Here is a 26,235-nt window from a genome sequence, read left to right on the forward strand (position 1 = left end):
GACGTTTCCAGGATTTAACCGCTGACACCTTTTCAGGATCCGTGCGCACACCTTCTGCAGAGATGACATGTCCCAGGTAAGTCACTTCCTTTCGGAACAATTTGCATTTAGCGGGACTCAGCTTCAGATTGGCTTCTTTCAGTTTCTGAAGCACCTTCCTAAGATTTTCTAAATGTTCTTCAAAACTCTTTCCGACGATGATGATGTCGTCCAGGTATATCAGGCAGGCTTCGTAGGAAAGACCTTTCAAAACAGTCTCCATAAGACGTTCGAATGTTGCCGGCGCATTACACAGTCCAAACGGCATCACCTTGAATTGCCAAAGCCCTTGTCCCGTAGTAAATGCCGTCTTTTCTCGGTCTTCAGGCTGTATTTCTACCTGCCAATACCCACTCTTTAAATCAAGTGTTGAGAACCACTTGCTTCCAGAAAGAGTGTCTAGAATGTCGTCAATTCTAGGAAGAGGGTAACTGTCTTTCTTCGTAACCTCATTCAACCGGCGATAGTCAACGCAAAATCTTGTTGAGCCGTCTTTCTTTCTGACGAGAACGATGGGAGATGCCCATGGACTCGCTGAAGGCTCGATGACATCGCCTTCTTCCATATCTTTTAACAGTGTTCGCACCTCTTCCTGTTTAGCAAACGGTAGACGTCTTGGATGTTGCTTGATCGGGGGATGATCGCCGGTATCTATTCTATGTTGTGTCAAACTAGTTCGACCCACGTCAGAAGACGAGCGGGAGAAAACAATTTGAAGATCTTTGATGACGCGATCGGCAGCATTCTTCTCTTCATCGTTCAATTGCGCATTCTGCAATAACTCCGATGTAATGCTCTCAGATGAGGACACGGATTCTTGGATATTGCTCTTTCTTTCAACGCTGGTTACTGGAGTACATGCTGCAACCACGTCGCCTTTCTTAATAACTCTCGCCTTCTCAGTTACATTGGCAACTCTCACCGGGATAACCATTCTCGATAGGTCGACGAGTGTTGAGGCTACTAATACTCCTTTCGGGCTATTACAGTTATTGGGATATTCTATGATGCCGTAGCGGAAATCTCTGTTTTCGGCTATAGATCCATGGAGTAAAATTTCTGTTCTTGCCGGTATTGTGATATTGTCTTGTGCTATGATTCTGTAGACAGATTTAACTTCTTCATTATTAATTCCAAATAACGTTATGTCCTCAGACGCAGAATGCAATTCGTTATTTTTAAAGTCCAAGGAAAAATTGTATTTCCTTAGAAAGTCCAATCCGAGTATGCAAGAATCAGTGATCTCTGCTACATATGCCGTGTGATGGTAAGCGGCACTTCCAAACGTGATGTTAACATTTACTTTCCCATTGATATCGATCTTCTCACCGGACACAGTCTGTAGGGTAACGCAGGGCAGCGTCCAGATAAGTTTGCTTTCCAGTTGTTGAGCCAAATCTTTTCGGATGATGGTAACGTTGGCTCCTGTGTCTATCGTCATATTGCAGGGGACTCCGTTAATATGTCCTATTATGAAAAGTCCATTACTGCCGCCTCTCACTGCAGAAATCTGAAGCGCTTTAAACTGGGGCTTTTCATTATCTGGCAACCTCCGCCCCGCGAGATGGCCACTAATTAGTTTCCCTGCTGCTTGTTAGAAGCGGTCTTAACATCCGTACCCTGGGGTATTCTGCAGTTTCGTCGTATGTGTCCTTCAGCACCGCAGTTCCAGCACTTAACGGTCGGTTTCTTCTCACCAATATTCCGTCTCAAGGCGTTCAGTTGTCTAGTTAAATCGTCTAGACGAGCGGTGACTTGATCCCCTGGCTCCTGGACTTGAGCAGCTCTGACTGGGTGGCGGTCTCGACGAGTGGCTTGCTGGGCTGCCTCGAATTTCATGGCGTACACTAGAGCGCTTTTTAAATCTTTTACATCCGCCATTCGTAGAGCTTTTTGTATTTCAGTATCCCGGATGCCATCGATGAAATATTGCAGGGACAGGATTTCCCTTGTTTCTGTCGGGCACTCCGAAAAGGCGTGATGTGACAGCCTTTCAACATCCGTGGCGAGCTCCTTCCCAGTGGGCTTCTGTTGACGGGATTTTAATTGAAGCCTGCTGTAGTCTTTTAAACATTTCTCGCCAAAGCGCAGCTCCAAAGCGCCGGACAGAGCTTCGAAATCTAACCTTTTGTTTTCGGGAAGAGTCTGAAGGATATCCGCTGCGTCGGCTCTTAAAGAAGCGGCGAGATGACAGGCCTTAGCTTGGGAATCCCATCCATTCGCATCCGAAACGATAAAAAACTGGGTCTTGTACACTTGCCAGGATGTCTTCCCATCATATGTGGATAGCTTCAGAAATGGACGAGCAGGCATCGGTAAGAATTTAAAATCATCATTCTTGCTCCCTGCCGTCGCTACGAATTTCTTTAACGTTTCCATTTCTTTGGCAACTGCAGAAACTCTCTCATCAATTTGTTGTTCGACTTGGTGTTGGACGGCACAAACTCTTCCTTCAATTCGTTCCTCCACAGCCGAAACTCTCCCTCCTATATGTTCTTTTACAGAAGAAACTTTTTTTCTATTTCTTCTTTCACCGAAGAAACTCTTTCTTCAATTTGATCTTTTACGAAAGAAACTTTTTCTTCAATTTGTCCAACTTTATTTTCAACTGTGTCACTTCTGCCTTCCATAGCTTCAAATTTATTTTCTATTATGCAGGTAATTTCTCTTTTCATTTCTTCTTGACATGCTTCAATCTTTTCTTGACCAGCTTGAACGGCTTTCATTTCGTCCTTAACGGATTCCTGGCCCAATTTCATTTCTTCTTTAAATGAGGCAAAGGCTGATATTAACTGCCTTAATTGCTCTTCCATCGCTCTTGTTATTGGCATTCAAATCCCACTTCTGACACCAAAAATTGTTGCGTGCGTACGGGTTCGTTATGAAATGAATGCACAATTCCGATGAAAAATGAACAAAAATTTATTATTATCACAACAAAAATGCTTAAATTTTCTCAAATTATCATGCAGTATTACAATATCTCGCAGTAGTTATCTTTTAACTACTCAAATGTCCAATAGAACGTAATTCAAAACAGCTAAAGAACGCTAATCCGCGAATTCGCTACAATCAACAAGAGCAGTTTTCTAAACAACAACAAACTAAGCAACTACTCCAAACTGAGATGTTTTCCTCCTTTTATAATATTTTAAAATCACGCGCTAGAATTTTCCAGTACTTTCTCGAAATCAAAAAGAGATATTTATTTATTTAATGCACGCGCTCTTGTATTTTCAATTTTCCGGCTTAGCTTTCTTTTAATATTCGTCACGCGCTGCACTGCGCGAGAAATAAAACCAATTAATTTATAATTGAACTAATATTAGCTTTTTAAATACCAAATTCGTAACAATATTTTTTTATTATGGAATGTATTAGTGCAGTTCTCAAAGGCCAGTTACCTTAATGCATGGAACGGAGGTCTTTTCAAGTAACTGCGCCTAGGCACAATGGTCCACCAGTGCAGAGAACAAACACACTGGTTAGCTCAAGAGGACAGCCCTATTGATGGATATGTTTGTTTAGAAGTATTGCGAGGCTTCCAGTTATGTAAAATCAGGAATTGTAAATGAAAGATGATAACGGTGAAACCATAAATTCTGAAAATCTTAATCCTATTATTTATGATGTTAAATTATAATTTATCAGTATGGAAATAAGTATCATAAATATTTATGTGCATTAATTATAAGAAATGATTATGTAAAAGTTCTTGTGATATTCTGTAATAACAAGAACCTTACCTGATGAATTATGATTATGTGAACTCTCAAACAAAAAGACTTTTGGACTGAAATGCTGAAAAATGCAATAGGACTCTAAAAATTAAAAATTTATTTAAAAAAAATTGATATTTATAAGTTATACTTTTATAGAATCAAAATTTTATGATTTATGTTTTTCTTTTTTATTTGCTAATGCTTTAACTCTCTCTTTAAAAAGGCTTCTCTGTCGCTAAGCCTTTTTCTTTTTTGAAGGGGGGGGGGAATATGTAAGATAAAAATGTATGAATCAGAATTATAATATAACTATAAGCATTAATTCTTCCTCTCTATTCTAAAATCGTAATAACTTATCTGCATTGCGTCATTCAGATTAATCATGCGATCTTACGTAACCGTTAATACCAGATGCCTCTTGACAACCAATCACTGAATTGTAAACCAAAACTTTTCTCTTCGCGTGCTTCCATCTTTCATAACGACGCACTTCAGCTTTTGCCCTCTACTCTGCTAAGATGTAATTTCGCTGGCTTGCTTTCCTTCTCAATTATATCAAAAATGCAATGTTCTTGAATAGGCATAACTAGAATGCCAAGGTGATTGTGGCCACAAATATCAGTTGCAAATAAAAATGGAATTAAAACTGCCTCGACTGCCAAGTTCTTTAGATGTTACCAAGTTAGCATTACTAGCATACTACGCAATCAAAATCTTCTTCAATATGGGTCTAATCACGCATCTACACTGCTCCGCCTTTTTTCCTTTGCTTTTATTATTATATATATATATGTGTGTGTGTGTGTGTGTGTGTGTGTAAGATTAAAAATATAGAGGCAAACTACTAACTTTAATTTTGAAATAACGCCTGCATTCCTCATTTTAATTTGGACATTTCCCCTTTCTAATCTAAATGTAGTAACTATTTATAATATATTAATCTAAACTGCGTCATTTCAAAATTAATCCGCATCATGCCTCCTTATGTAAAGTGCAATGCAGATATCATTTATAAAACCATAGATGAATATTTTTCTTAAGGAACTTAAAAACTTTTGACCGTTCCAAGTTTCTTCTGAATACGTAGTCACTTTCTGGCGTGCTCGGCTACTGTTAACATGCTGGAGCTAATTTCTGTCTATCATTTATTTTTCTTAAGATGTTAGCTTCCAAAATCTGTAGCATGCATATTTTGTTCATTATGGTGTGTGAGTAAGAATATGTGTTTCAAGAATTAGTTGTCTAGCAGAAAAATTATGCAAATCTGCGGCTGCTTCTATCTACAAATTTCATCATTATATCTACGTCTCTACCTAATCACCTAATCCTCTATCTAATCTATTGCATATGCATGTGTGCGTTGGTTTGCGTGCTTGGCATTTGATAAATATTTACCATTTCAAGGTATAATTCTTTATAAATTATTTTTTTCATTGTTTAATTTGCATAAAAAGTTGAAATGTATTCAGTAGCTTCACACAAATTTTGCGTTATTTAACAATATGTGATACTCACTTCCAGGTTAATAACAAATAATAATGTAGAATCGGTACTTACTGTCTAGGAATATGATGTCTGTAAACTTACTTCTTTTGTGGCTGTCTAGGGGCTAATTAACTAGTCCAATTTACAAATAACTTGAATATTTAATGGAAACATGAAGGGTTGCTACAAACTACAAAATGATTACATGTGTAGAAGGCTGAATTTACATAGATGATATTTACAGATGAAGAGAATCGACCGTCTTTTACATGTAAACATCTTTCAGTCGCATCATCGTCTTAATGGCGGAATCGTCTGACTTCTATTATCGGAAAAGTAAAAGATTTATTCTCACAGCTTGTCGCGTCATCCAATTATAATAAACGATGCCATCCCACAACTGCTCGGCCTATTCTGACAGAATGCGGCTTTGCATTCTCGTAGCAAGACTATCAACATCTAGGGATTTCTTTTCTTTTGTAATATTCATCATGATTCTTCCTAGGCTCATCACGGCCTGAGCGCGCAAATCTGTAGCATCTGTATTTACTGTCTAGGAATATGATGTCTGTAAACTTACTTCTTTTGTGGCTGTCTAGAGGCTAATAAACTAGTCCAATTTACAAATAACTTGAATATTTAATGGAAACATGAATGGTTGCTACAAACTACAAAATGATTACATGTGTAGAAGGCTGAATTTACATAGATGACATTTACAGATGAAGAGAACCGACCGTCTTTTACATGTAAACATCTTTCAGTCGCATCATCGTCTTAATGGCGGAATCGCCTGACTTCTATCATCGGAAAAGTAAAAGATATATTCTCACAACTTGTCGCGTCATCCGATTATAATGAACTATGTCATCCCACAATAATAAGTGAAAATGAATTGAAGTATCAAAGATTACACAGATTTAATTTGAGCCTTTCCCCCCCCCAAAGAAAAAAAACTATAAATTATCAACGATCAATTTCGCAACAAATTACACTGATTAAGGTTCAACATAATTTGTACTCAAATACATGTTAAACTCGCAATTTTTGGAGCTAAGGTAAATTGTGAGTTATTAATCATTATTTTTCTTAAGAAATAAATTCAGTTAATGGTGAATTTTCAATTAATGGTGAAATTCACCATTAACTGAATTTATAAACTAATTTTTAAATGACAGTTTATAATTATGATTATTTCTCTAATTGAAAAATTAATTCTGACCTGTCAATATTTTACCTCAATGAATAATACATTTACGAACAGTCTTTAAAAGCATAACACGGCTCTTTAATCAAAACGGCAAATTAGGAGGAGATGTTAAGACTTTTTTCCAAATTTAAAGACCAAAGCGCATTTGCATGGCTGTTACACGCATTCAAATGCAGAAAAATGTCATATTTGCCATAGTTGTCATTCTTGTAAAATGTGCAATTCAGTTCCCGCCAGCGAACAATAAAAATGCACAGTTCATCATTCTTAAATCTCTGGAAGTTTACGTTAAATTCTTCCTAAAATAAGCAATTCAAAAGGTATTGAATAGTTTGCGATCAATCATTTTCTAACTCAAAACATTTTTCTCAACCCTATAGGTCAGACTGAAAAGGAAACGAAATAAATTTACTTAAGGTAGCAAGAAGACATGTAAAGTACAACTGTTTCTCTACTTTTAATATTAAAAAAACACAGAAGAAAACATGAAAATTTTACCTTGGCTCACATTTGCTTTCAGACACTTGTATGTTTGAAACTTATTTGCAAACAAAACCGGCTAAATATTAAAGAATTTCTTCCTGATTTTTCTAATTGTGCTATTTAAATTATGCTGCTCGTTATTTTTTATATTGAGTTATTTACCCGTTTCAAAAGCTTCTTCTTTGTTATTTTTTACATTGGGTTATTTACCTGTTTCAAAAGCTTCTTGCAAAACAAAGGGGTTCGAAAATTTTCTTAAAAACGTATATTCTCCAAAAATACCAAAACAAAACAGAAAAATAATTCAGATATTGAAACGTTTTGCCGAGTTCTTTTTATAAAACATAGTTTTACTTATATTTTTAATTTAAATAAAAATATATTATAATAATTATCGTTTGCAGATTGAGACTAGTAGTTCTTCAGAAAAATATTTTACTAGTCTCAAATTTGACATGAGCATTGTTAAACGCTACAAAGTAATAACAAGTTCTGTAAGAAATTTCATTGTATAACATTTTAAAGGTAGTAAAAGGGTCTTGAATTGTTGTCAAATTAAAGCTTTCATTATTTTTTAATATTGCAAAATTACGGACACTACATTAACAATTAAAAAAGCATTAAAATAAGAACTTCATTTCAAACTAGTACCGATGAACTTTAGGTCTGATCCTAAAGTTCCATCCTCCAAAACGTCCTCCAAAACGTCAAACAGTTTAGTGTTGTAAAGCTTGCCGCTGAATTAGACGAAGAATTTAATTTAATTCATAAAAATAAATCCTGAAACTATCAGTCATATGGGATACAACATTTGAATGATTAGAAAGAAATTCTTCATCAGCAAGAAAACAAGGAAGTTATGCCTAGTGATGGCAAATTCCATCGTAAGTGAAGATTTATCGCATAGGACTTACGTGATATTTGCAATCAAGTGAAAATTCAAGGTATGTGGGGCTGGTGGATTGATTATACTGTAGCCAGTGGACTGATTACACTTCTGAAGAATTGATTGGAAGGACTTTCTACCGTTAATTCTTAGAGAAGGTACTATGGATCAGTATAAATAAATAGAGATTCGAAGTTATTAAAGCGTCTCTGCTTTCTCCATACTTAAACCCGATGAATACGTATGCGATGAACTTTAGAATAATCAAACATGATATATCTTCAAAACCCAATTGAGAGCAAATTTTACGAAGGAATGAAACAAAATTCAATACCAAAGGGCATGAAAAATATATTTTTAGCTATATCCCTTTTTTATTCCAAATGTACTTAGTGTACATCATTAGCGTTCGTACACCAGATCATGTTGCATGGAAGTGAAGCGAACGATAAAATAATACAAATAAAACAAGAAAAACCTAAAATAACAATAATATTTAATTTAAATGCAATAGCAGAGAATCTATTCTCTGGCTTATCCGTAACTATAAAACTGCATAGACTTTTACTATGTAAGTCTATGGTTATTAATGCAGGGAATCAAAGTAAATGTGCACCATCCATGACCGCATCTTTAGACTTACTTGACAATTTTGATTAATTACAAGTTCCTTCCCGGTGTAAATGCTTTGCGAGGCAATCGTGCCCCGCCACAAGTCTGCAAGAAATCTGGAAGCAGCAAGTATCTTAAAATTTAAGTCCATCCAACTTTTGTTCTTAACGACATTTTGCAATTCTTTTTTCGTGTTTACTTTTCATTTCATCCCCAAACATTATTTTAACTTATACAAATGAAATGCTTCTCAAATAAGTTTTGAGTATTTCGCGCCCTTTTTTGCAAGCAGTTCTTCATATCTTTGGATTCAATCCCACGGTGGACTGATATCTATTGCAGACATTCGTCTTTCCAATAGACGTTACATATTCTACATTTTATGGACAGCGCAGAATTTTTTCCGAGTTAGGAATAATGAAAGATGAGACTTCTAGGATAGCAAATAAATAGTCAGAGACTTTGAACTAGCTTTGAACTGATAAGCTACTGAGAAGCAAGCTTAATTGACTCAACCTCTCTACTATAACTTCCATTATTTTCGAAGGGAAAATTTAAAATAAGAAAAGTTTCCAGGAAACTCCGGCTCAAACATTTTACCAACTACATATTAAATGTTCTATTACTTTTTATGATTGCGTTTTCTAATGTCCGAATACTTTGTAGAGTCTCATTTTATTTGGAATCATATAATAATTCGAGACTCAAAATAGAGCTAAGCGACTTATCGCTATGTTCAGTAAGAAGTCAGAGAAGGTAAGAAGAGTGTAAAAGGCCCTGTTATTAAGAACCCAAATGCTTAACAAAAAGCACTACTTGTGTCTACAAACCACCCAGCATTTACCGAATAACTCTAAAGTAACGAATTCAAATTAAAACTAAGTTAAATCTTAAGCTCTCCAAAGATTACATAAAAATTAATAACGCGCAAGTTGACTCAAACCTATACCGTCGTGACAAGCACTATTGCCAGAATAAAACAACGCCGCAGATAAAGTTCTATCTTAGAATTTCAACCTACAACGTGGCCTTCAGCAGGCGGAACACACTCTGATTAAAATATGTAAAACTTCCCTTTAAATACTATCTCTTTCTACCTCATTTGAATACGCGCGAATTAAAATTAGAATTCTGTCAGGAAATGGAAAGGGAGAATGACAGTAAAGATACTGACTGTAAAATAACTGGTTAGATAAAAATGAATAAATCCTTACAACTTATACAGGATGTTTCATAGATTATGGGACAAACTTGGAGGGATGGTGGAGCGTACTAAAACATGCATTTTTTATAGGAATGTAGGGTCTAAAGTGACGGGTTAAGGCAGGAACGCAAAAAAACGACACGAAAGGAAAATGTGTTTATGTACAAAATCAACGCAAAGTGCTTCTTTGTAGCAATACAGTATTCACAATAAGTGTTATGTTATGTTATGTAGAAGTGAGGGGGCCACCTAATATTTACCCTAAGTAAGCAGGTATTAGCCCCACACACTAACTAGAAAACTAACAACATTCTGGCATCATTCCTCGAGTCGTGATGGAAATTGTGACTCACTGAGTGAGCACTATAAGTACTGCCACAAAATTGAGACCACCAGCAGTAATACATGCTTGGTAACGTTGCAGAAGGGATTAACGAACATTTTGAAAAAGACAGGCATTTCGCTCACGCTTGCAGCCGCAATGGATAGTCGTGCAACGAGGTCCTCCAGTGAGTCAACGGGAGTCTCGTAAATGATGCTCTTCAAATGGCCCCATAAAAAAAATCCAAGCTGGATAAATCTGGCGAACGGGGTGGCCATCGAAAGTGTCCACCACGGCCAATCCATCCGCCCGGAAATGTCCCATCCAATTAATTGGTGGACCCGCGCGTGGTTATGGGCTGGTGCACCATCATGTTAGAACCACATGCGATCACGAACGACAGCCGGAACATCCTGCAGCAATTCCGTTAGCACCTCTTGCAGAAAAATATGATAACATAAGCCATTTGTACGTGCAGGTAAGAGGTATGGGGCTGTGAGGTAGTCGTTAACAAAATCCGTCCACACATTCATGGAGAAGCGGGTTTGGAATGCATGTGAACGTGTGCCGTGTGGATTATGAGTTGCCCACACGTGCATATTGTGGCTATTGAAGATGCCGTCCTGTGAGAAAGTTGCCTCGTCCGTGAATGCACATCCGATGGGTAAACGCCTGCGCCGCACACTGCTGCGAGAACCAATGACAGAAATGTACTCGAAGAGGGTAATCTGTCTCTTGCAAGGCTTGACCTCTCTGCAAATGGTATGGGTGCAAACCATTTTCATGCAATACTTTCCAAACGGTGGAATGACTCAACTGCAGACGACGTGCAATAGCTCTTGTACTTGTCTGAGGTGATTCATGCACAGTGTTCAAAATGGATTCTTCAATGCGAGGTTGTAATGCACTTCTTCTTCCACTCCTAGTGTCAGAGGTGGCTTTAAATGACCCGTTTTCACACAGAGACCGATGCAACCTCTCGAACACTGTGTGTGTCGGCATACGCCTGTTCGGTGGTGTGGTGTATTTAATTATGGCAAAGCACACGAGGGCTATCTGCCTAAAGGGAGGGATGCCTTTCGGGGAGGACTTTCTAAGGGAAACTGGCTCGTATACACGTTACACATGGGGAAAACCACGAAAACGCCCATGCAGCCAGCCCGTTCGCGGGATTCGAACCTCAGACCGAACTACCAGTGTTCAGCGTCTTTACCACTCGGCCGCTGGTGGGCCGCCTGTTCGGAAACCGTTAGCAACACCATACATAAGATGCATGTGAGCTTTTTCCAGGAGCGTAAACTGACCCATCACGCTCGACATCAGAGTTGCTATGATCCTCTGATGCATCGGATCGTGGTTTGTCCGGCTTAATATCGCCCTCTACCGCTGCATTGCCAGCCAATCACAGCTGTAGTTCCTATTACTGTTAGTGTTCCTTTTTTTTTTTTGAACATTTATTGCGAATACTGTATTGCTGCAAAGAAGCACTTTGCGTTAATTTCGTACATAAACACATTTTCCTCTCGTGTCGGTTTTTTTTTTTTTTTTTTTCCCTCCCGTTTCTGCCTTAACCCGTCACTTTAGACCCTATACATTCCTATACAAAAAATGCATGTTTTAGTACGCTCCACCACCCCTCCACGTTTTTACCATGATCTATGAAACACCCTGTATATGAGTTCCCTTCATGTACTTTTTAAAAAGTTGGCTTAAGAAGCGTCTAGCATATACTTGTTCTACGACAAGCAGGTTTTGAAACTGACAAACAACAGTACACGTAAAAAATATCTGAATTAGAACTCTTTAATTCAATACGCAGTTTAATGCATGAATAAAAGTATTTACGGAGACAAGCTACTTTCAGACAATTTACGTAGTTTTACTTGCAGCAAGCAATGATAAAATTATTGCTAAGGATAAAAATACTTATAAATTGCGTTCAAAGAATGGAAGAACAGATCACAGTCCAGAAATACTAAATTTACATGACCTATCTCAAAAGTACCATTCTTCTGTAAAATAAAAGTGTGAACTTATGCCATGTTTATATGACTTGTGACTACAGTAATCAAGCAGCGAATAATGGCTAATTAATACCGATAGCTGCATCGTTATTTTTATAGACTCTAATTTTCATATAAAAAATGAACTTCTTAATCCAAACCAGATCTGAATTAGAACTATAAGTTATTGAAAAAGATGTCTTCCAACTAATACCTGAACTTCACCATTTTTAAAAAAAAATATTTGTATGGGATTAATTTTTTTACAATTAATTGAACCAAGACATATGGCTTGATGGAAAAATATAAACACATCATATATTTTTAACATTCGATTCATTTTATTTGTGTGCTTGGGTTTCATTACAGATTTTTTTTATGAACATCTGAAGCTTACTATACTCGTAGATTTATTCGTTTCTTACAGATCGAATCTTGACCAGAATCAATTCTCAGAACAGTTCGTTTTGAAAAGTATGAAAGATTATTTGTTAGCTTGCTGTCGTTACGTCGAAAATAGCCATAAATTAACATTTTTTTAATATTCGAAATGTTTTTCATGGAATCTTTCGACGATATATCGTCGTTCGCAACACTTGCAAAAGGGGTCAAAGACGATATATTGTTGCGTATCTGATGGCGCCGTATTATTCGCACTTAGACAGAACACTCTCTCAAAATAAATTTATGATGCGTTATGAATGGTCTAATTTCATTGCAAAAGAATGAAAAAAATCTGATGTGTACACCACATGACTTCCTTGTACGGAATATTAAATTATACATATTTTTGATGCATTTCGTTTAAAATTATTTCCTCGAAATTCATTAGAGATGTATTTCTCTTTAAATTCAATTCTCACTTCGCGACAAGGCAAAAATACATAAAACCACAAACTATTTTTATTTAAAATCGAAAAATATAAAAAGAAAAAATTCTGAACATTTTCAAATTTCATATTCCGCCCAAAGGGGCTTTTTTTAAGTTTTGTATTTTACCTTTATTTATTAAATATCATGTTCTTCACACTAAAACCATAAAGCCAGCGGCCGAGCGGTAAAGTCGCTGAACACTGGTAGTTCGGCTGAGGTTCGAATCCCGCGAACGGGCTGGCTGCATGGGTGTTTTCGTGGTTTTCCCCATGTGTAACGTGTATACGAACAAGTTTCCCTTGGAAAGTCCTCCATGAAGGCATCCCTCCCCTTAGGCAGATAGCCCTAACCACACCACACCTTAAATCATAAAATTCAATTCAACAGCAAAATCATGCAAAAAAAAAATCACATTAAATAATAAAAGTGAATCTAGCATAAAGACCATGTTGTCCAAGTTTTTCTTATTTTTATTCACAACGCATCTCCTATATAAACATATTACTGATTGAAATATAATCGAAATATAATTATTCTGGTAATTAGAGAAAAAGAATAAAGAATAAACTAACCTAGTAAGCAAAAAATATCTGTTACATTCCGAATTCTAAATATTTGTTTACATAAATATTTCTTGCAAGGCCTGCCATGAAAAAGATGTCAGACGGTTGAAAGTTACGATCGCTAGATTCAAGATCATTTTATTTTCAACAACTTCAAAAGTGAATCGACGCAGAATGCCAAAACGAAATCAGTATCCCTTCTGGGCAAATTGCACCTTTGGGCTAACACAAAAACAAGCAATTCGGCCATCAGGAAAGAAGGCAGGTTTTTCGGTGCACAAAACTAAATTTACTTTTGGTCCCACTCGGCAAAAAGGCACTGAACGTGCAGAAACTGAATTCACTATTTTGCTAAGTTTCAAATGTAAACAAATATGGCTGCTATGGTAAAAAAACCTGATGTGCGCACCACATGATTTCCTTGCACGGAATATTAAATTACACTAATTTTTCCTGCCTTTCATTTCAACTTATTTCATCAAATTTCATTAGAGATATATTTCTCATTCAATTAATTCAGTTCTCACTTCGCGTAAAGGCAAAAATACATAAAAACTCAAAATGTCTATATTAAAAATTGAAAGATATAGAAAAACATAAAACACCAAATACAGTTAAAAAAATTTAATTTTTTTTTTTTTTTTTTTACAATACGCAAAAAACAAGCTATTTGGCCAGCGGGCAAGAATGCAGATTTTTCGGTGCACAAAACTCAAAGTTTACTTTTCGTCTCTCTCGGCAAAAAGACACTGACACACCGTAGAAACTTCCTTAATTTGTTGTGGACGCAGTGCTGAGTCAACATGTGCGATAATTGAATAACTAAAATGAGAATTCCAGAATGAATTAAGCATAATTTAATTCTCAATAATAAAAGAAAACGTTACTTTGTTGTGGCGAAGTTTAGCTTCTATAGACTGGTAACAAATCCACTAATTTTCGAAGTTTGAAATGTAAACAAATATGGCTGCTATGGTCAATAAATTAGGTTTAGCCGCACTTAACGGAGTGGATACTTTTGGTGCGACTGATGCCAATCAAAATGGGAGGTGCACATCTACATGTTATAGCAGTCCTATATACAAAGTTTTAACGTTCTGAGGCTACTCGATTTTGAGTTATGCGAGATACATACATACAAGCGTACGTAGAGACGCCCCGAAAACAATTTCTTCAGAATCCAGTTTAAATCAGGGGCGGAAAGAGTCCGTTCATGTGTCCTTACGTACAAATTTCACGCAAACGCATCGTTAAATTGCATTCGATAGCGGTCAAAATGGATATTTTCGTTGACATATGATACGCGAAATTTTTTGCGATTACAATACTAAATAATAAGGAGTAATAAAAAGGTTTTTTTGAAACCTTGTTAGAAGTTTACTGTACTATCTCAGACATAGCGACACCTCGCTACATGTCTGTTACGATTATAAAACTGAAGTTCCAGTTCTAAACCAAATATAACCTTATAACTTTATTATTCTTGACAAAACATTCTTGAATAGAAGATATACTTCTCCAATGGCGCAAAACACGATCCCTTCTTTAATAATTACTGTTGTTACTTTGCCTATCTTTATCACAGTAGGTGTCAAATAGAAAGCGAAGTCGTGAACTATGTAATAGTAGAACACAAAGACCGAGAAAAAATGCGTAGATTTGATAGTTAATGACACCAAAGTTCTACTTTGTTTTCATCAGTTAATCATAATTTTTGTTTACGATAGTGATCGTCAAATGCCATTTCTTTTAAAAACTATCAGAACATGGGGTAAAAATTGCTGTGGCAGCATAATATTAAAAAAAAATGGAAAAGAACAAAAGTAAAAATATAACTTCAGACACTTCTAGCGTCAAATCGACCCACACTCAATCAAAAATACGTTTCCTTTTAACGAAACTCGAAATGATATTTCTTTTCCATTTATAGAAATCCATCCTCAAAGAGCTATGAGCAGGAAATAGGAAAAAGGACAAATTGATTGACCGAGAAAAGAAGAAGTAAATAGATTAACCGGCGGAAAACATTTTCACCGCAGTGCTTCCTTTGGGGGTCTGGGGTCATGAATTGCGCCTGATCCAATCGATTGCGGTCATGTAAGAAAAATCAAATTTGGCCTTTGCTCTCGATCACTCTTCTTCCGCGCACCATCCTTAAGCAGCTCACCATTTGGCAAGGACATCTCACAGAACAACAAAAGAGGGGAAAGGATTAAGCGAAAGTAGAAAGGGCAATAATTGCCGTGAAAAGATAGTAACTTTTGCACTTTCTATGAGATTAAAGAAATTTCAGCGGACCATCAGAATCTCGCATGCAAGAAGATATAAATAGGTTAATGAGGTAATTACAGTCTTCTCCTTTCTTCAAGACTTTAAACACTTTTTTATGGTAACAGTAAATTTCCATAACAGAACCGTGGTAATGGTGAGACATTAGCCTCGGGTGAAGAAAGAGATAGGCAGCAAAATTAAAACATGTTAAATTAAGTATTGATGAGAAAAATGATGAAAAATAAATTGAAGGAGAGTAATTCTGATCATTGCCTCGAGGTGTTAAATTTTTTTTGGATATTGCTGTGCCTGTATATTGTAAGTGTATGAGTTTAATTTTGGGCACCGTATCTTTTAAAACTGTTCAATATAAATTTATCAAAAAGAAATCTGAACTTATATAGCTGTGGGGGATACTCCTGTGTATTTCCACCATTTGTTGTTTTCCCTTCCTCTTCCCTTCTCTAGTAAGTTACTTTATCATGGCATTTATTATCCATGAAGCCTGCCAAACTACCAATTTTCAGTAGCACTGCTATTCAACTTTCCATAAGATTTCAGTTTATCTATCAAATTATAAAAATAGTGTATTGCTAAACTAGCCGAACGACCTAAACTTAACATAGTATGTATTACTTGATAATTTATATTTTCATTTTGTTTTTAAAAAATTCTCTAGAGTATGCAATGTATAATGGGTCCAGAGTATAAAACGTGTAATGCATCTAATTAAAAGTTTTACAAACATTTTCGCCATTAACGAAAGATTTTTCTCCTCAACGCCGTATATTATGTTCCTCGATCCAAATCGCTTGGGCTATTTAATAGTGAAATGTTTCTATTACTTTATAAATATGTTTTCGATAATTTTTTTTAATATTTACAGCTACAATTACAGTTACCGTCTATACAACCAATGCTAGATACGAATGACAGAGAATTTTATTTTTATTTGTGTAGATTAGTTGAAGCTTATGTTCAGCTTCGTCGATTACTATTAAAATTTTCGTTTTTGTTTTCAAAATATGAATCTTTATTTCTTCTGTGTGTGTGCTTATATATTTGTTAAAGATGATAATTATATTTTTGCTGAATAAAATAGAAAATTCATAGTTTTAATAAGAAACAAGCATCATCGTGCATGAATGCATGCTTGGCAGTTCTTCTACAAGTTGTCAATGAAACAGTCAGATCCTTCAGTCCGCAGCAAAGACGGTACATGCCGTAACCCATCTTGCGGCTCATATAAAGATCTTGGAGCGTAAGACAAAGAGCTACCACTGTTCTGATAAGGTTTCATACGTACTTTATTTGACTAATCTGTAGGTCAACTTCCGCAGTTCATTCGCTGAAAGCCTTGTTTCTGAAGGTATTGGTCGACTTTTGTGCCATCGTATGCTGGATGTAATCAGCCATTAAAACAAAAGAATCATCTTTTAAGATTGAGGATGTCAACTGTATATGTCTGTGAACTGACACATTCCGTAAGAAATACATGCAGGTTAGTGTGATCGTGTGAAAAATTCCTGCACAAACAAGGATACTGCCATTTCGATATGTAGCCCGTTTAACGATATCCGACTAGTTGCATCATGTTCCTTGCTCTTTTCAGATCTTAGCATGATATCAGTCACACTGTAGGAGAAAATGGACTCATCTGTAAAGAGTACGGTTTGCCACTGCTTTCTTCTCCACATGACATGATTTTTTATGCTATCAGTCCCTGAGCTCTATATGATGGAGTGGAAAGAAACAGTAATTATTCTGGCAAACAAGTCGATGCATGTGCTGTCTTCTTACAGCAGAAGTAGATATTCTTATTTTAGTAGCTGTGGCTACAAAATGATCGGTACTCAGACACCGTTGTGCTTGGCCGTATTCTAGCTGAATATTAAGGACGTGGTCCTGAAAAGGATAATCACCAGTGGATGTTTTAGAACTAAACTTTGCGGCAGTATACATTCCAAAGGACATTACGATAGACATTTAGCCTTCTTGAAGCCCGCAATAGGTTCATCAGCCAACTACTCATAATCTTAGAATATCCCATAAAATATTTCTGTAAAACATCATTTACAATATTTCACAGAAAAACTTTAAACAAACATAAATATTCTACTAAATCAGAGCTAAAATTGAAACATAGTCACACATCCCTGTTTATAAATGATTACAAAAAATTCATCTTTGGGTGGGATATTTTATGTGGACTAGAGCACCTCTCTTAAACAACAAGCTGAATAGTAAATTAGAGATCTTTTTAAATCTTCATAAAAAAATTAGGTTTCTAATTGATTTTCACAGCTCTCGTTATCAAAACGGCGCCAAGATTATCACCAAGTTTAAACTTCTAAGTTTTAACAGTTATCTTTAGTTAAAGCTATTTTCCTATTCCTTCTAATTTCAGCTTACAGATTTCCTGCCAGAGTGTGTTTTTATAAAAGGGCAATTAGCTTAAATGTTAATGCAAATGAAAGTAGAGCGGTACTTAAGTCGAAGTTCCACTGACTTCGTTAGAGAGCCAGAGATTCTGACTAGCGCGCATTTGCCTTTTGGCTACACGCTCTCTAAGCTATAACTACGCTCGGCCGTATTTCAGGCCCTTGATAGTTTCGCCGTTTAGTTAACATTTAGAGGCCAACTTCTGTAGAATTTTGATAGCTTCGGCTATATCTTTTTAGCTAAGCATTAGTTAAGTTTGGTTTTCTTAGCACTTTTTAGCTCAATTCCAAGTGAAGGCTTTTCTGTACGTCCTGAGAAAAGGACCATCTGTTAATCCTTATTTTGAGCAATAAAGGGTAATTAACCCTTCTTGCGTTAACATTTCTGTTTCCTGAGCTAAAGAGATTATTCGCTTACCAGTTCTCAAATTTCCACACACATAGCTGTAAATTCAAGGTTTGAATCCTATAAATAACTTACTAGCATATATTTTGTGACTGCCATATCCCCGCGATTGCTTTTAATATAAAACTTACCTTTCTCAGAGGATTTCCGCCACATGACTTTCGAAAGATAGGACTCTAGATGATGTCGAGCCGTATCCCTTTTCTTTTTGTTTCGCCATTTACCAGGGCCCCACAAATCTTTCCACATTTTGGATGCGAGCACCCTTTGTTGGGTCAACAAAACTAAGTTTGTGATTCACAGTTAAATTTATGTAACCATCCTTTTCAAATTCGTCTGTTTCATAGATTCGCCAACAATCTGAATATATTGTCTATTCCGTTATGTCAGTGTACTTGCTTCCCGATTTGGAACCTGAACAAGAAAGCACTCGGCACTTTCCCGATATAACTCGTCGAATATTCACTGCTGTGCAAGTATTCTGCTAGCGTTGTTTCTTCGTCGCACGAACAAACGCTTGTCAATTTTAACTTTCCCGCTATTCGTTCTTTAGGTTGTCGAAATAAATTTAGCGAAGAAAACCTCTCTCATAAAACTGTTCCATTCAATTGTGATATTTGGCACATGTTGAGCTGCTTATTTGGCACATGTTGAGCATGTTGTACTGCGTTCCATTTAAGCGATATTAGTTACTCTTTCCATCAGTAGACGAAACGCAGAGCGATTAGGAATAGTATTCTGGAACCACTAAATCAAATAATTTTTTTTTTAGCTAAAAAGGGCAATTTGCCCAGAAGGGCTATTAATTTCGTTTTGACATTTTGCATTGCATCACTATAAACGGCAAATCGCTTTTTAAATTTTTGCCACCAAATATTAGAGTCCTGTTATATACTATTTAAAGATATTAAGTAATGAAGAAACTGCATAAATGTATGTATGTTTCTCGCATTGTGGTAAAACAACGGTATCTAGAGCCATCAAATTCTGAATAACGTACGTCTCCACCCGAATATGGGCATCTGGAAGCTCAAATTTGGAATTTGTTCTATTATCTATTTCATAGTTTGTAAAGCAAATATGAGTTTTTTATTCAGAAACTCATCGATTTCAAAGCAAGCAATGGCAACACTGTATGGGAAAAAAATTTTTTTTACCTCCAGCGCGAGAGATTGTGTATCGGAAATTCTAAAAATATGCACTTTTAAATATTTTGTGATATTGGTGTTGAATTGAATTTTATGGTTTAAGTGCGAAGAACACGATATTTAGTAAATAAAGGTACCACACAAAACGTTAAAAAAATCCTTCTTTCGGCGTAATATAAAATCTGAAAGCTTTCAGTTTTTTTTTTTTTTTTTTTTTTTTTTTTTTTTCAACTTTTCACATTGCACCTCTACATAATACATAATTTCGCTGACATATAACTTCATTTCATGGCCATTTACGGATATACAGTTCCGAAGTAATATATCTTTTTTCCTGGAAAAACGATAACATATCTTCATCACTCCTCGGTAAATTAAAAATTGTCAACATTTTTTTACAATGCTTAAATTGAAAATGACTACTACGATATTACTCTGTTCATAAAATGTGGCAAAAACAAGTCGAAAGTGAAAGTTCCGTTTTTTACATAAATGTTTAAATTGAAAAAAAGATTACTACGATTCATGCGGTTCGTCAAATTCGGCAAATGCAAGTCGAAAGTGGAAGTACCATTTTTTACATAAAATTCTTACACTGAAAAAAGGACTATTGTGATTTCACGGTTTGTATGATTATGGTTTGTATAATTTGGCGGTTTATCGTAGGGCTGTGAAAATGAAGTAGTACTGAAATTAGCTTTTCATAAATCATCTCTAAGATAAAAAATCTGATCTGTACATCACATGACTTCCTTGCACGGAATATTAAATTATACGCATTTTTTCTTGCATTTCATTTAAACTTATTGGATTGAATTAAATCTACTTCGTCGACAGCGCATAAACCACTCTAGAATAAATGCACTCTTTAAAATTCACTCTATTTGTTTACCATAGCGAAACTCTGGCGCTAGGTTCACTTAACAGTATTATATTTCGTTCATATTATAACTATGTCTATGTCTTATCACTTAGTAAGAGGCAATCCACCATTAATGGCCTTTACCAATATGTTGTACTTGACTTTTAAATGCTTGAGGAATCGAGTAAGTTGTATCCAATAATATGGAAGTACTTGTGCACATTCTGTGCTAGAACTCAGAGATTACTGGCGACGGAGGCTCCTGTGCCGCTGTCCGTAGAATAAGTAAACTTTGAACAAATGAGGTGTCGGGTGGCGCCATCTATTAGTAGGGATGAAAAGCATTTTAGTTGACTGGAGCTCTGGTTGCGCCATCTCTTGCAGGATGTATTGTAAGGCATTTTTAAAATTTCATAAAAATTATTCTTCTGATAAGCAGCATATTATAACTCAGAATGCACAAAATTTATATCATTTAAAGAATTATCTAATCGTTGCCACATGTACTATTCAAATACTATAATAAAGCTAGAACGATGTATAAAAGAAATTAAGCAAACAGAACAAAAAGAAACAGTTTTTCACAGACGATTGAGTATTTCTCATTCAATTAATTCAGTTCTCATTCAATTAATTCAGTATTCAACTACAGTAGAACTCCACTATAACAAACCCCGGATATTAATAATTTGCTAGAAGGCAAAAATACATAAAAAACTCAAAATATCTATATTAAAAATTACGAAGTAAATCTTAAACACTTATTTCCTCGAAAAAATTCCAGAAAGGATTAAGTTCTGTAAATTAAATGGTATTTTTCAAGATAAACGTAACGATTTTATGCCTAACGGAAAACAATTCATAAGACTTATCAGTCATTTCTCGTTTGCCTCAGGGCAAAGAAAAGCGATTTAAAATAAGCAGGGATAAAATTTCTGTTTAAAAATTAAAAGTAAATACCAAACGATGTCTTATTTTTAGAAATTTGAAAAATGAATTTTTTAACATAAGTCTAAGAAAAAAATTTCAAGAAAAGTAAACTCTCTGCTCCAACATTATTTTATTCAATTTACATCTATTAAGAGAGAAATAAAATTTACATACCTCTTTTCTATTATTTTAGAATTGTAGTAAAACTAAGTTACAATAATAATTAGCAGTTACATCAAAAAATATTCGCTGTTATTAATTAAACTGTCTCATGACCTTATTCTGTAAATTGATAATAATATTGAAAGAAAAGCCGAAAGAGTTTATTTCTCATACTGAATGTAGCTAATAAGACGAAAAATCCATGCAACTTTTCTGAATACTATTAAAAATGCATCAGAGACCGTCTGGCTATATAATACAATTAGGCTCTACATATCTTTAGATGCAATAAAAAATTCACAGAACAGGGTATGAAATATTTATTTGATATCTGTTCAAACAGCGGTTTACCTGGAATTGTTATGCATAACATAAAGAGATTAAAGATTCAAGACCTGCGCTATAGCGTTTATCTCTACCAGCGGAAAAGTTATTCGTGGAATATTTTGAAGGAAGACAGTTTCAAACTATGACTGAATATTTGATTTCATAAGAAGCAGATGTTTGAGTTGATTCATATTCTCATACTAATATTACTGAATAAAATTAATATATTTCTTATTACGTTATACAGTATTTTCTCTCTCCTTTCAGCATGCCTTTGTGGTGCAACGTTAGCACGCTCAGTACGTGTTTGACAGATCCATGTTCGAGTCACAGCGAGGACATTGGCACATTTTTTATATCTTCTGCTTAAAAAAAAAAAAATTTTTTTAATTCTCTAATGACTCTAAACGCAAATACTGCACTTTACAGAATTTGTGTGCTGATTTCAAATATAGGATTACCAAATAAAACAGGCAAATCGACAGCCTTTGTAATTAGCGTAGATTTTGTGAAATCTCAATCGATTTCTATGGCAAAACGGGTCCTTCTTCATCAGGAGCAAAATCTTCTGATGAAGGAGGACCCTTTTTGCTCTCGAAATCGATTCGGATTTTACAAAATCTACGCCGAATACAAGGTTGTCTATTTCCCTGTTTTATTTTTCAAGTTGGCGTGTGTCTCTTCATTCAGGATTACCAAATTTTATATGTGGCTTCAGAAAAGTATATGGTAAACATGATACTCGATGACAAATTATTGTTTTTAAAAATCTTCTTTTTTAACGATTTGTTTGCTTGTAGCAGAGACGTGTCAAAGAACTTGAGGCAAAGTGGTTAAAGCGCGCCCAAAATTTCGTAAAATATTAAGCATGCATTAGTGACCAGAATTATTTAAGTCATTTACATCATTTGGATGTGTAACATAAAAGCTATTCTTTTTAAAATACTTAAATTTTTCACCAGCTAGAAACTGGAATTGAAAGCTATCCCGTTTAAATTTAATCCCGTTTCCGTTTAAATCCCTATGTTAGTTATAAGATTAACTATCTCTCATTTCTTTCATTTCTACTGTCAAAAATATTTATATAAAATATATTTTATATTATATTTGTTTGTTTAATTTCCAAAGTATTCAATAGTTCTATGTCTAAGGAGTAAGATGTCTTCGTGGAGGAATTTGTAATGGAAACTGGCTCCTATTTAGGTTACACATGGCGGAGAAAATATCTACGCAGCCAATCTATTCACTGCGATCCGATATTGGATTAATCAATCTGTTAAGCCTGTAGTTTTGTAACTTTAAAAATTTTGTTCCAAGATTATAAACCTTTTTGTTATGTGTTATTTTCTTTGCAGTGCAAAATTCAGCGAAGGCATATTTGAAATTTTAAATGAATTTTCGGAAAGATATTGTTATACCCAAGGCAATGATCAATTATTTCATGTTTTATATAAATTTTAACTTTATTTAAATTTAAGGTAGTAATGGCAAGTTGGAAATTCTATAAGATATATGATAACGATTTTTCTATCTCGCTTTAATTACTTTATTGTTAGCAATTAATTAAGTTTTGCAACCAATCCTTTAAAATAAACTCTGCTGCTAATATAAACTGTTAGACTAGCTGTAACAACAAGGGTGCCCTCTAGTGAGTTGCCAGAGAAGGACTTCAGTAAAAGCCAAGTGTTTAACCTGATAGGTTGTTTCAGACTCTTGCTTTGTAATTTTCTTAAAGTTAAATGTAATTGTCCGTGTGTAACTTAAACCTGTTAATAACTAATTGTTACACTATAAAGGACTCTTACATGACCTTATCCGACACGATATAGATTTCGCTTAATTAATAAATTAAAGGAAAGCACGCGACTGCGCAAGTGCTCAAGAGCCGCCGTTCAAGATACTCCCTTTTTATTGCGTTAAATCAACGGTTCTCAAGCTGTGGTACATAGCAATATTTTTAGTGGTACAATTTTTACAGAAAAAAATTTAATGAATGTCAAAATGCGCCCCTTTTAACATTTTGTTTTAATCTTTATTATTCAGAATCACATATATTTTTCAAGTTTTTGACTTTTACGGCTCTAGCTTTAATGCTGAAATGACGACTTTTCCAAGAAAACTGACTAAATTTCACAACATTCACCATTTTTTTAAACCTTGTAATATTATAAGGTATTTCTCCCGTCTTCCTAGCACGCCTTCGTGGTGTGGTGGTCTGCACGTTGGGCGCGTATTCCAGAGGTTCATGGTTCGATTCCCGACGAAGGCGTTTCTCAGGTTGGGTACGCAGCCGGCGGCTCGCGCTTCATTCTTCACAGATGGCATGAGCGTTCTGAATGCGCTGAATTCCTTTCCTCCAAAACATCCGCACACGGCAGCACTTGGAGAGATCTTCTTGACGTTGGGCTCTTCCATGCCTTTAGAGATCAACTGGATAGGGGGACATGCCGGGCGGAGGGGCGGCGAGCGAGCGGAGGGCCTGGCTGGGACTGCGGCTCTCGGCCCAGAAATTGACAAGGAATTTCCGCTTTCCGCAGAGGTTGCAAAAGGGCTCCTCGGGACAGCATTTCAAGAGACATGGTCATCACGATGACAGGAAGAAGAGACAGGAAGATTTACTTACAACATCTTCCCAATACCTTCTCTCAAGAGGCTGAAATGGAACCGACTCTTCCTCCAGGCCTGTACCTGCCGCGGGGGATTCCCAGCGTATTACAGACGTTTCCTTAGACGGGACGTCAACTGTTCTTGCGGTTTTCGCGGGGAAGACGCGGACGCACTTCATTACCTGCTCTCCTGCCCTCTGACAGAGCACCTTCGACAGCAGTTCTTTCCTTCCGACTACGTCACATGTCCTGTGAATGGACTGTTCACGGACTGTTACTGCGGCAGGGGCATCTTAGAGATGGTGAAGCAGGTGAGTGAAGGTGATTATATCCAAGAGGCTACAGATTAAAGTGGAGTGTAGAGGGGCGGCCTGGCCGTCGGATTGCTAGCGGTGACTGGGATGACTTCCTAACCCTGTAGTGCCATTAACTCAGTTTGGCGGAACAGGTTAAGTAAAGTGACCATATCTCTCTTGCTTCCAGTTAACCTAGTGACCTTACAGTGGTGCTCGAACTAAAAGGGTGGTGGATGATGATTCTCCACACCCAGGATTTTGGCGACTGGGTCTTTGAAAGGGTCTTATAGCGGCAGGAGGAGAAAAGCAATGTGATGAAAAAAATGGTGCGAGATTACATAACATGCCAGAATGTTCTCGAAAGTACTGGTCTGGGGGCAAGGTCCTGAAACTGCGGAAAGGTAATTAGAGGTTGGCTGTTTGCGTAGAGCAAAGGCATTGCATTTTTTATATTTTACATATATATACATACTCGTAAAATACTTGTTTATATTTTATTGTAATGTAAAAGTTTCATTTACGAATATAATTAAATAGTATAAATTTAAAGGGTTTTATTCTTTTATTATATACACTCCATTCAGGATGCACTGATTTTTAATGGCGAAATGCTTTTATGGCGTTACACATATTTTTCTTTCATATTTATAAGGTACAAAATTTTAAAAGTCTGAGAAACCCTGCTTTAAATGATCTAATTTGAAACGGTGCTTCTCGATGTTTTCAAAAATGGAAATTAACTATAATAATATTTTTTTAATTTTAATTACTTTCTTTAAAAACATTTTTAAGAGAAAGTTGAAAAGGTAAGGTATTTCTAAAATTTCGGACCGAATTTGGAGCTCCTCCTGGCCATTCACCTAAGGCACTTACATCTCCCTTGTTCCGGTTCGGACTTGTAGAATTTTTAAAAAATAGTATCAAGAATTTAAGGAATGTAAGTACCGCTAGTACATTCGATTATTTTGGCATATGTAATCTCCCTGCATGAACAGGAGGGAAGAAAAATTTTCTGTGATATCAATATTTCTGTGATCGATATAATAAGGGCCTTAAGTTAAAATGCCGATGTTTACTTTAAATTTAGAAAATAAAGAATTTTGTTTTTCATAGATCATAAAAAACCGCATTTGCTTTTATAATTAAGGTTAGGTTGGTTGGTGGATTTTCTGGCTCATAACCTAAAGCAAGGTTTCTTAAACCTTTTTCAGTCACGACCCCTTTTATCACAGAGATTTTTTCGCGACCTTCAGGACCCCATAATATTTACAAAAATTTTGTGGAATCCCATAAGTATTGCGCAAATCCGACACACACGTGAGTGAAACTGTCAATTTTTTCACTTGCACTGTAATATACTATTGCAGTTTTAGATCATTAACTT

The 26,235-nt window shown here is 35.8% G+C and overlaps 1 protein-coding gene across 1 annotated transcript in view; it reads right to left on the bottom strand.

The window, feature by feature from the left end:
• The window catches only part of LOC118183018 (dynein light chain roadblock-type 1-like), a 54,229-nt gene that overhangs the window by 12,743 nt on the left and 15,251 nt on the right, over positions 1–26,235 (bottom strand). The window lies entirely within an intron of this gene.

Source organism: Stegodyphus dumicola, chromosome 9, assembly GCF_044657685.1.
Source record: "Stegodyphus dumicola isolate Sdum_Otavi_A_Nest chromosome 9, ASM4465768v1".
Taxonomy (NCBI): domain Eukaryota; kingdom Metazoa; phylum Arthropoda; class Arachnida; order Araneae; family Eresidae; genus Stegodyphus; species Stegodyphus dumicola.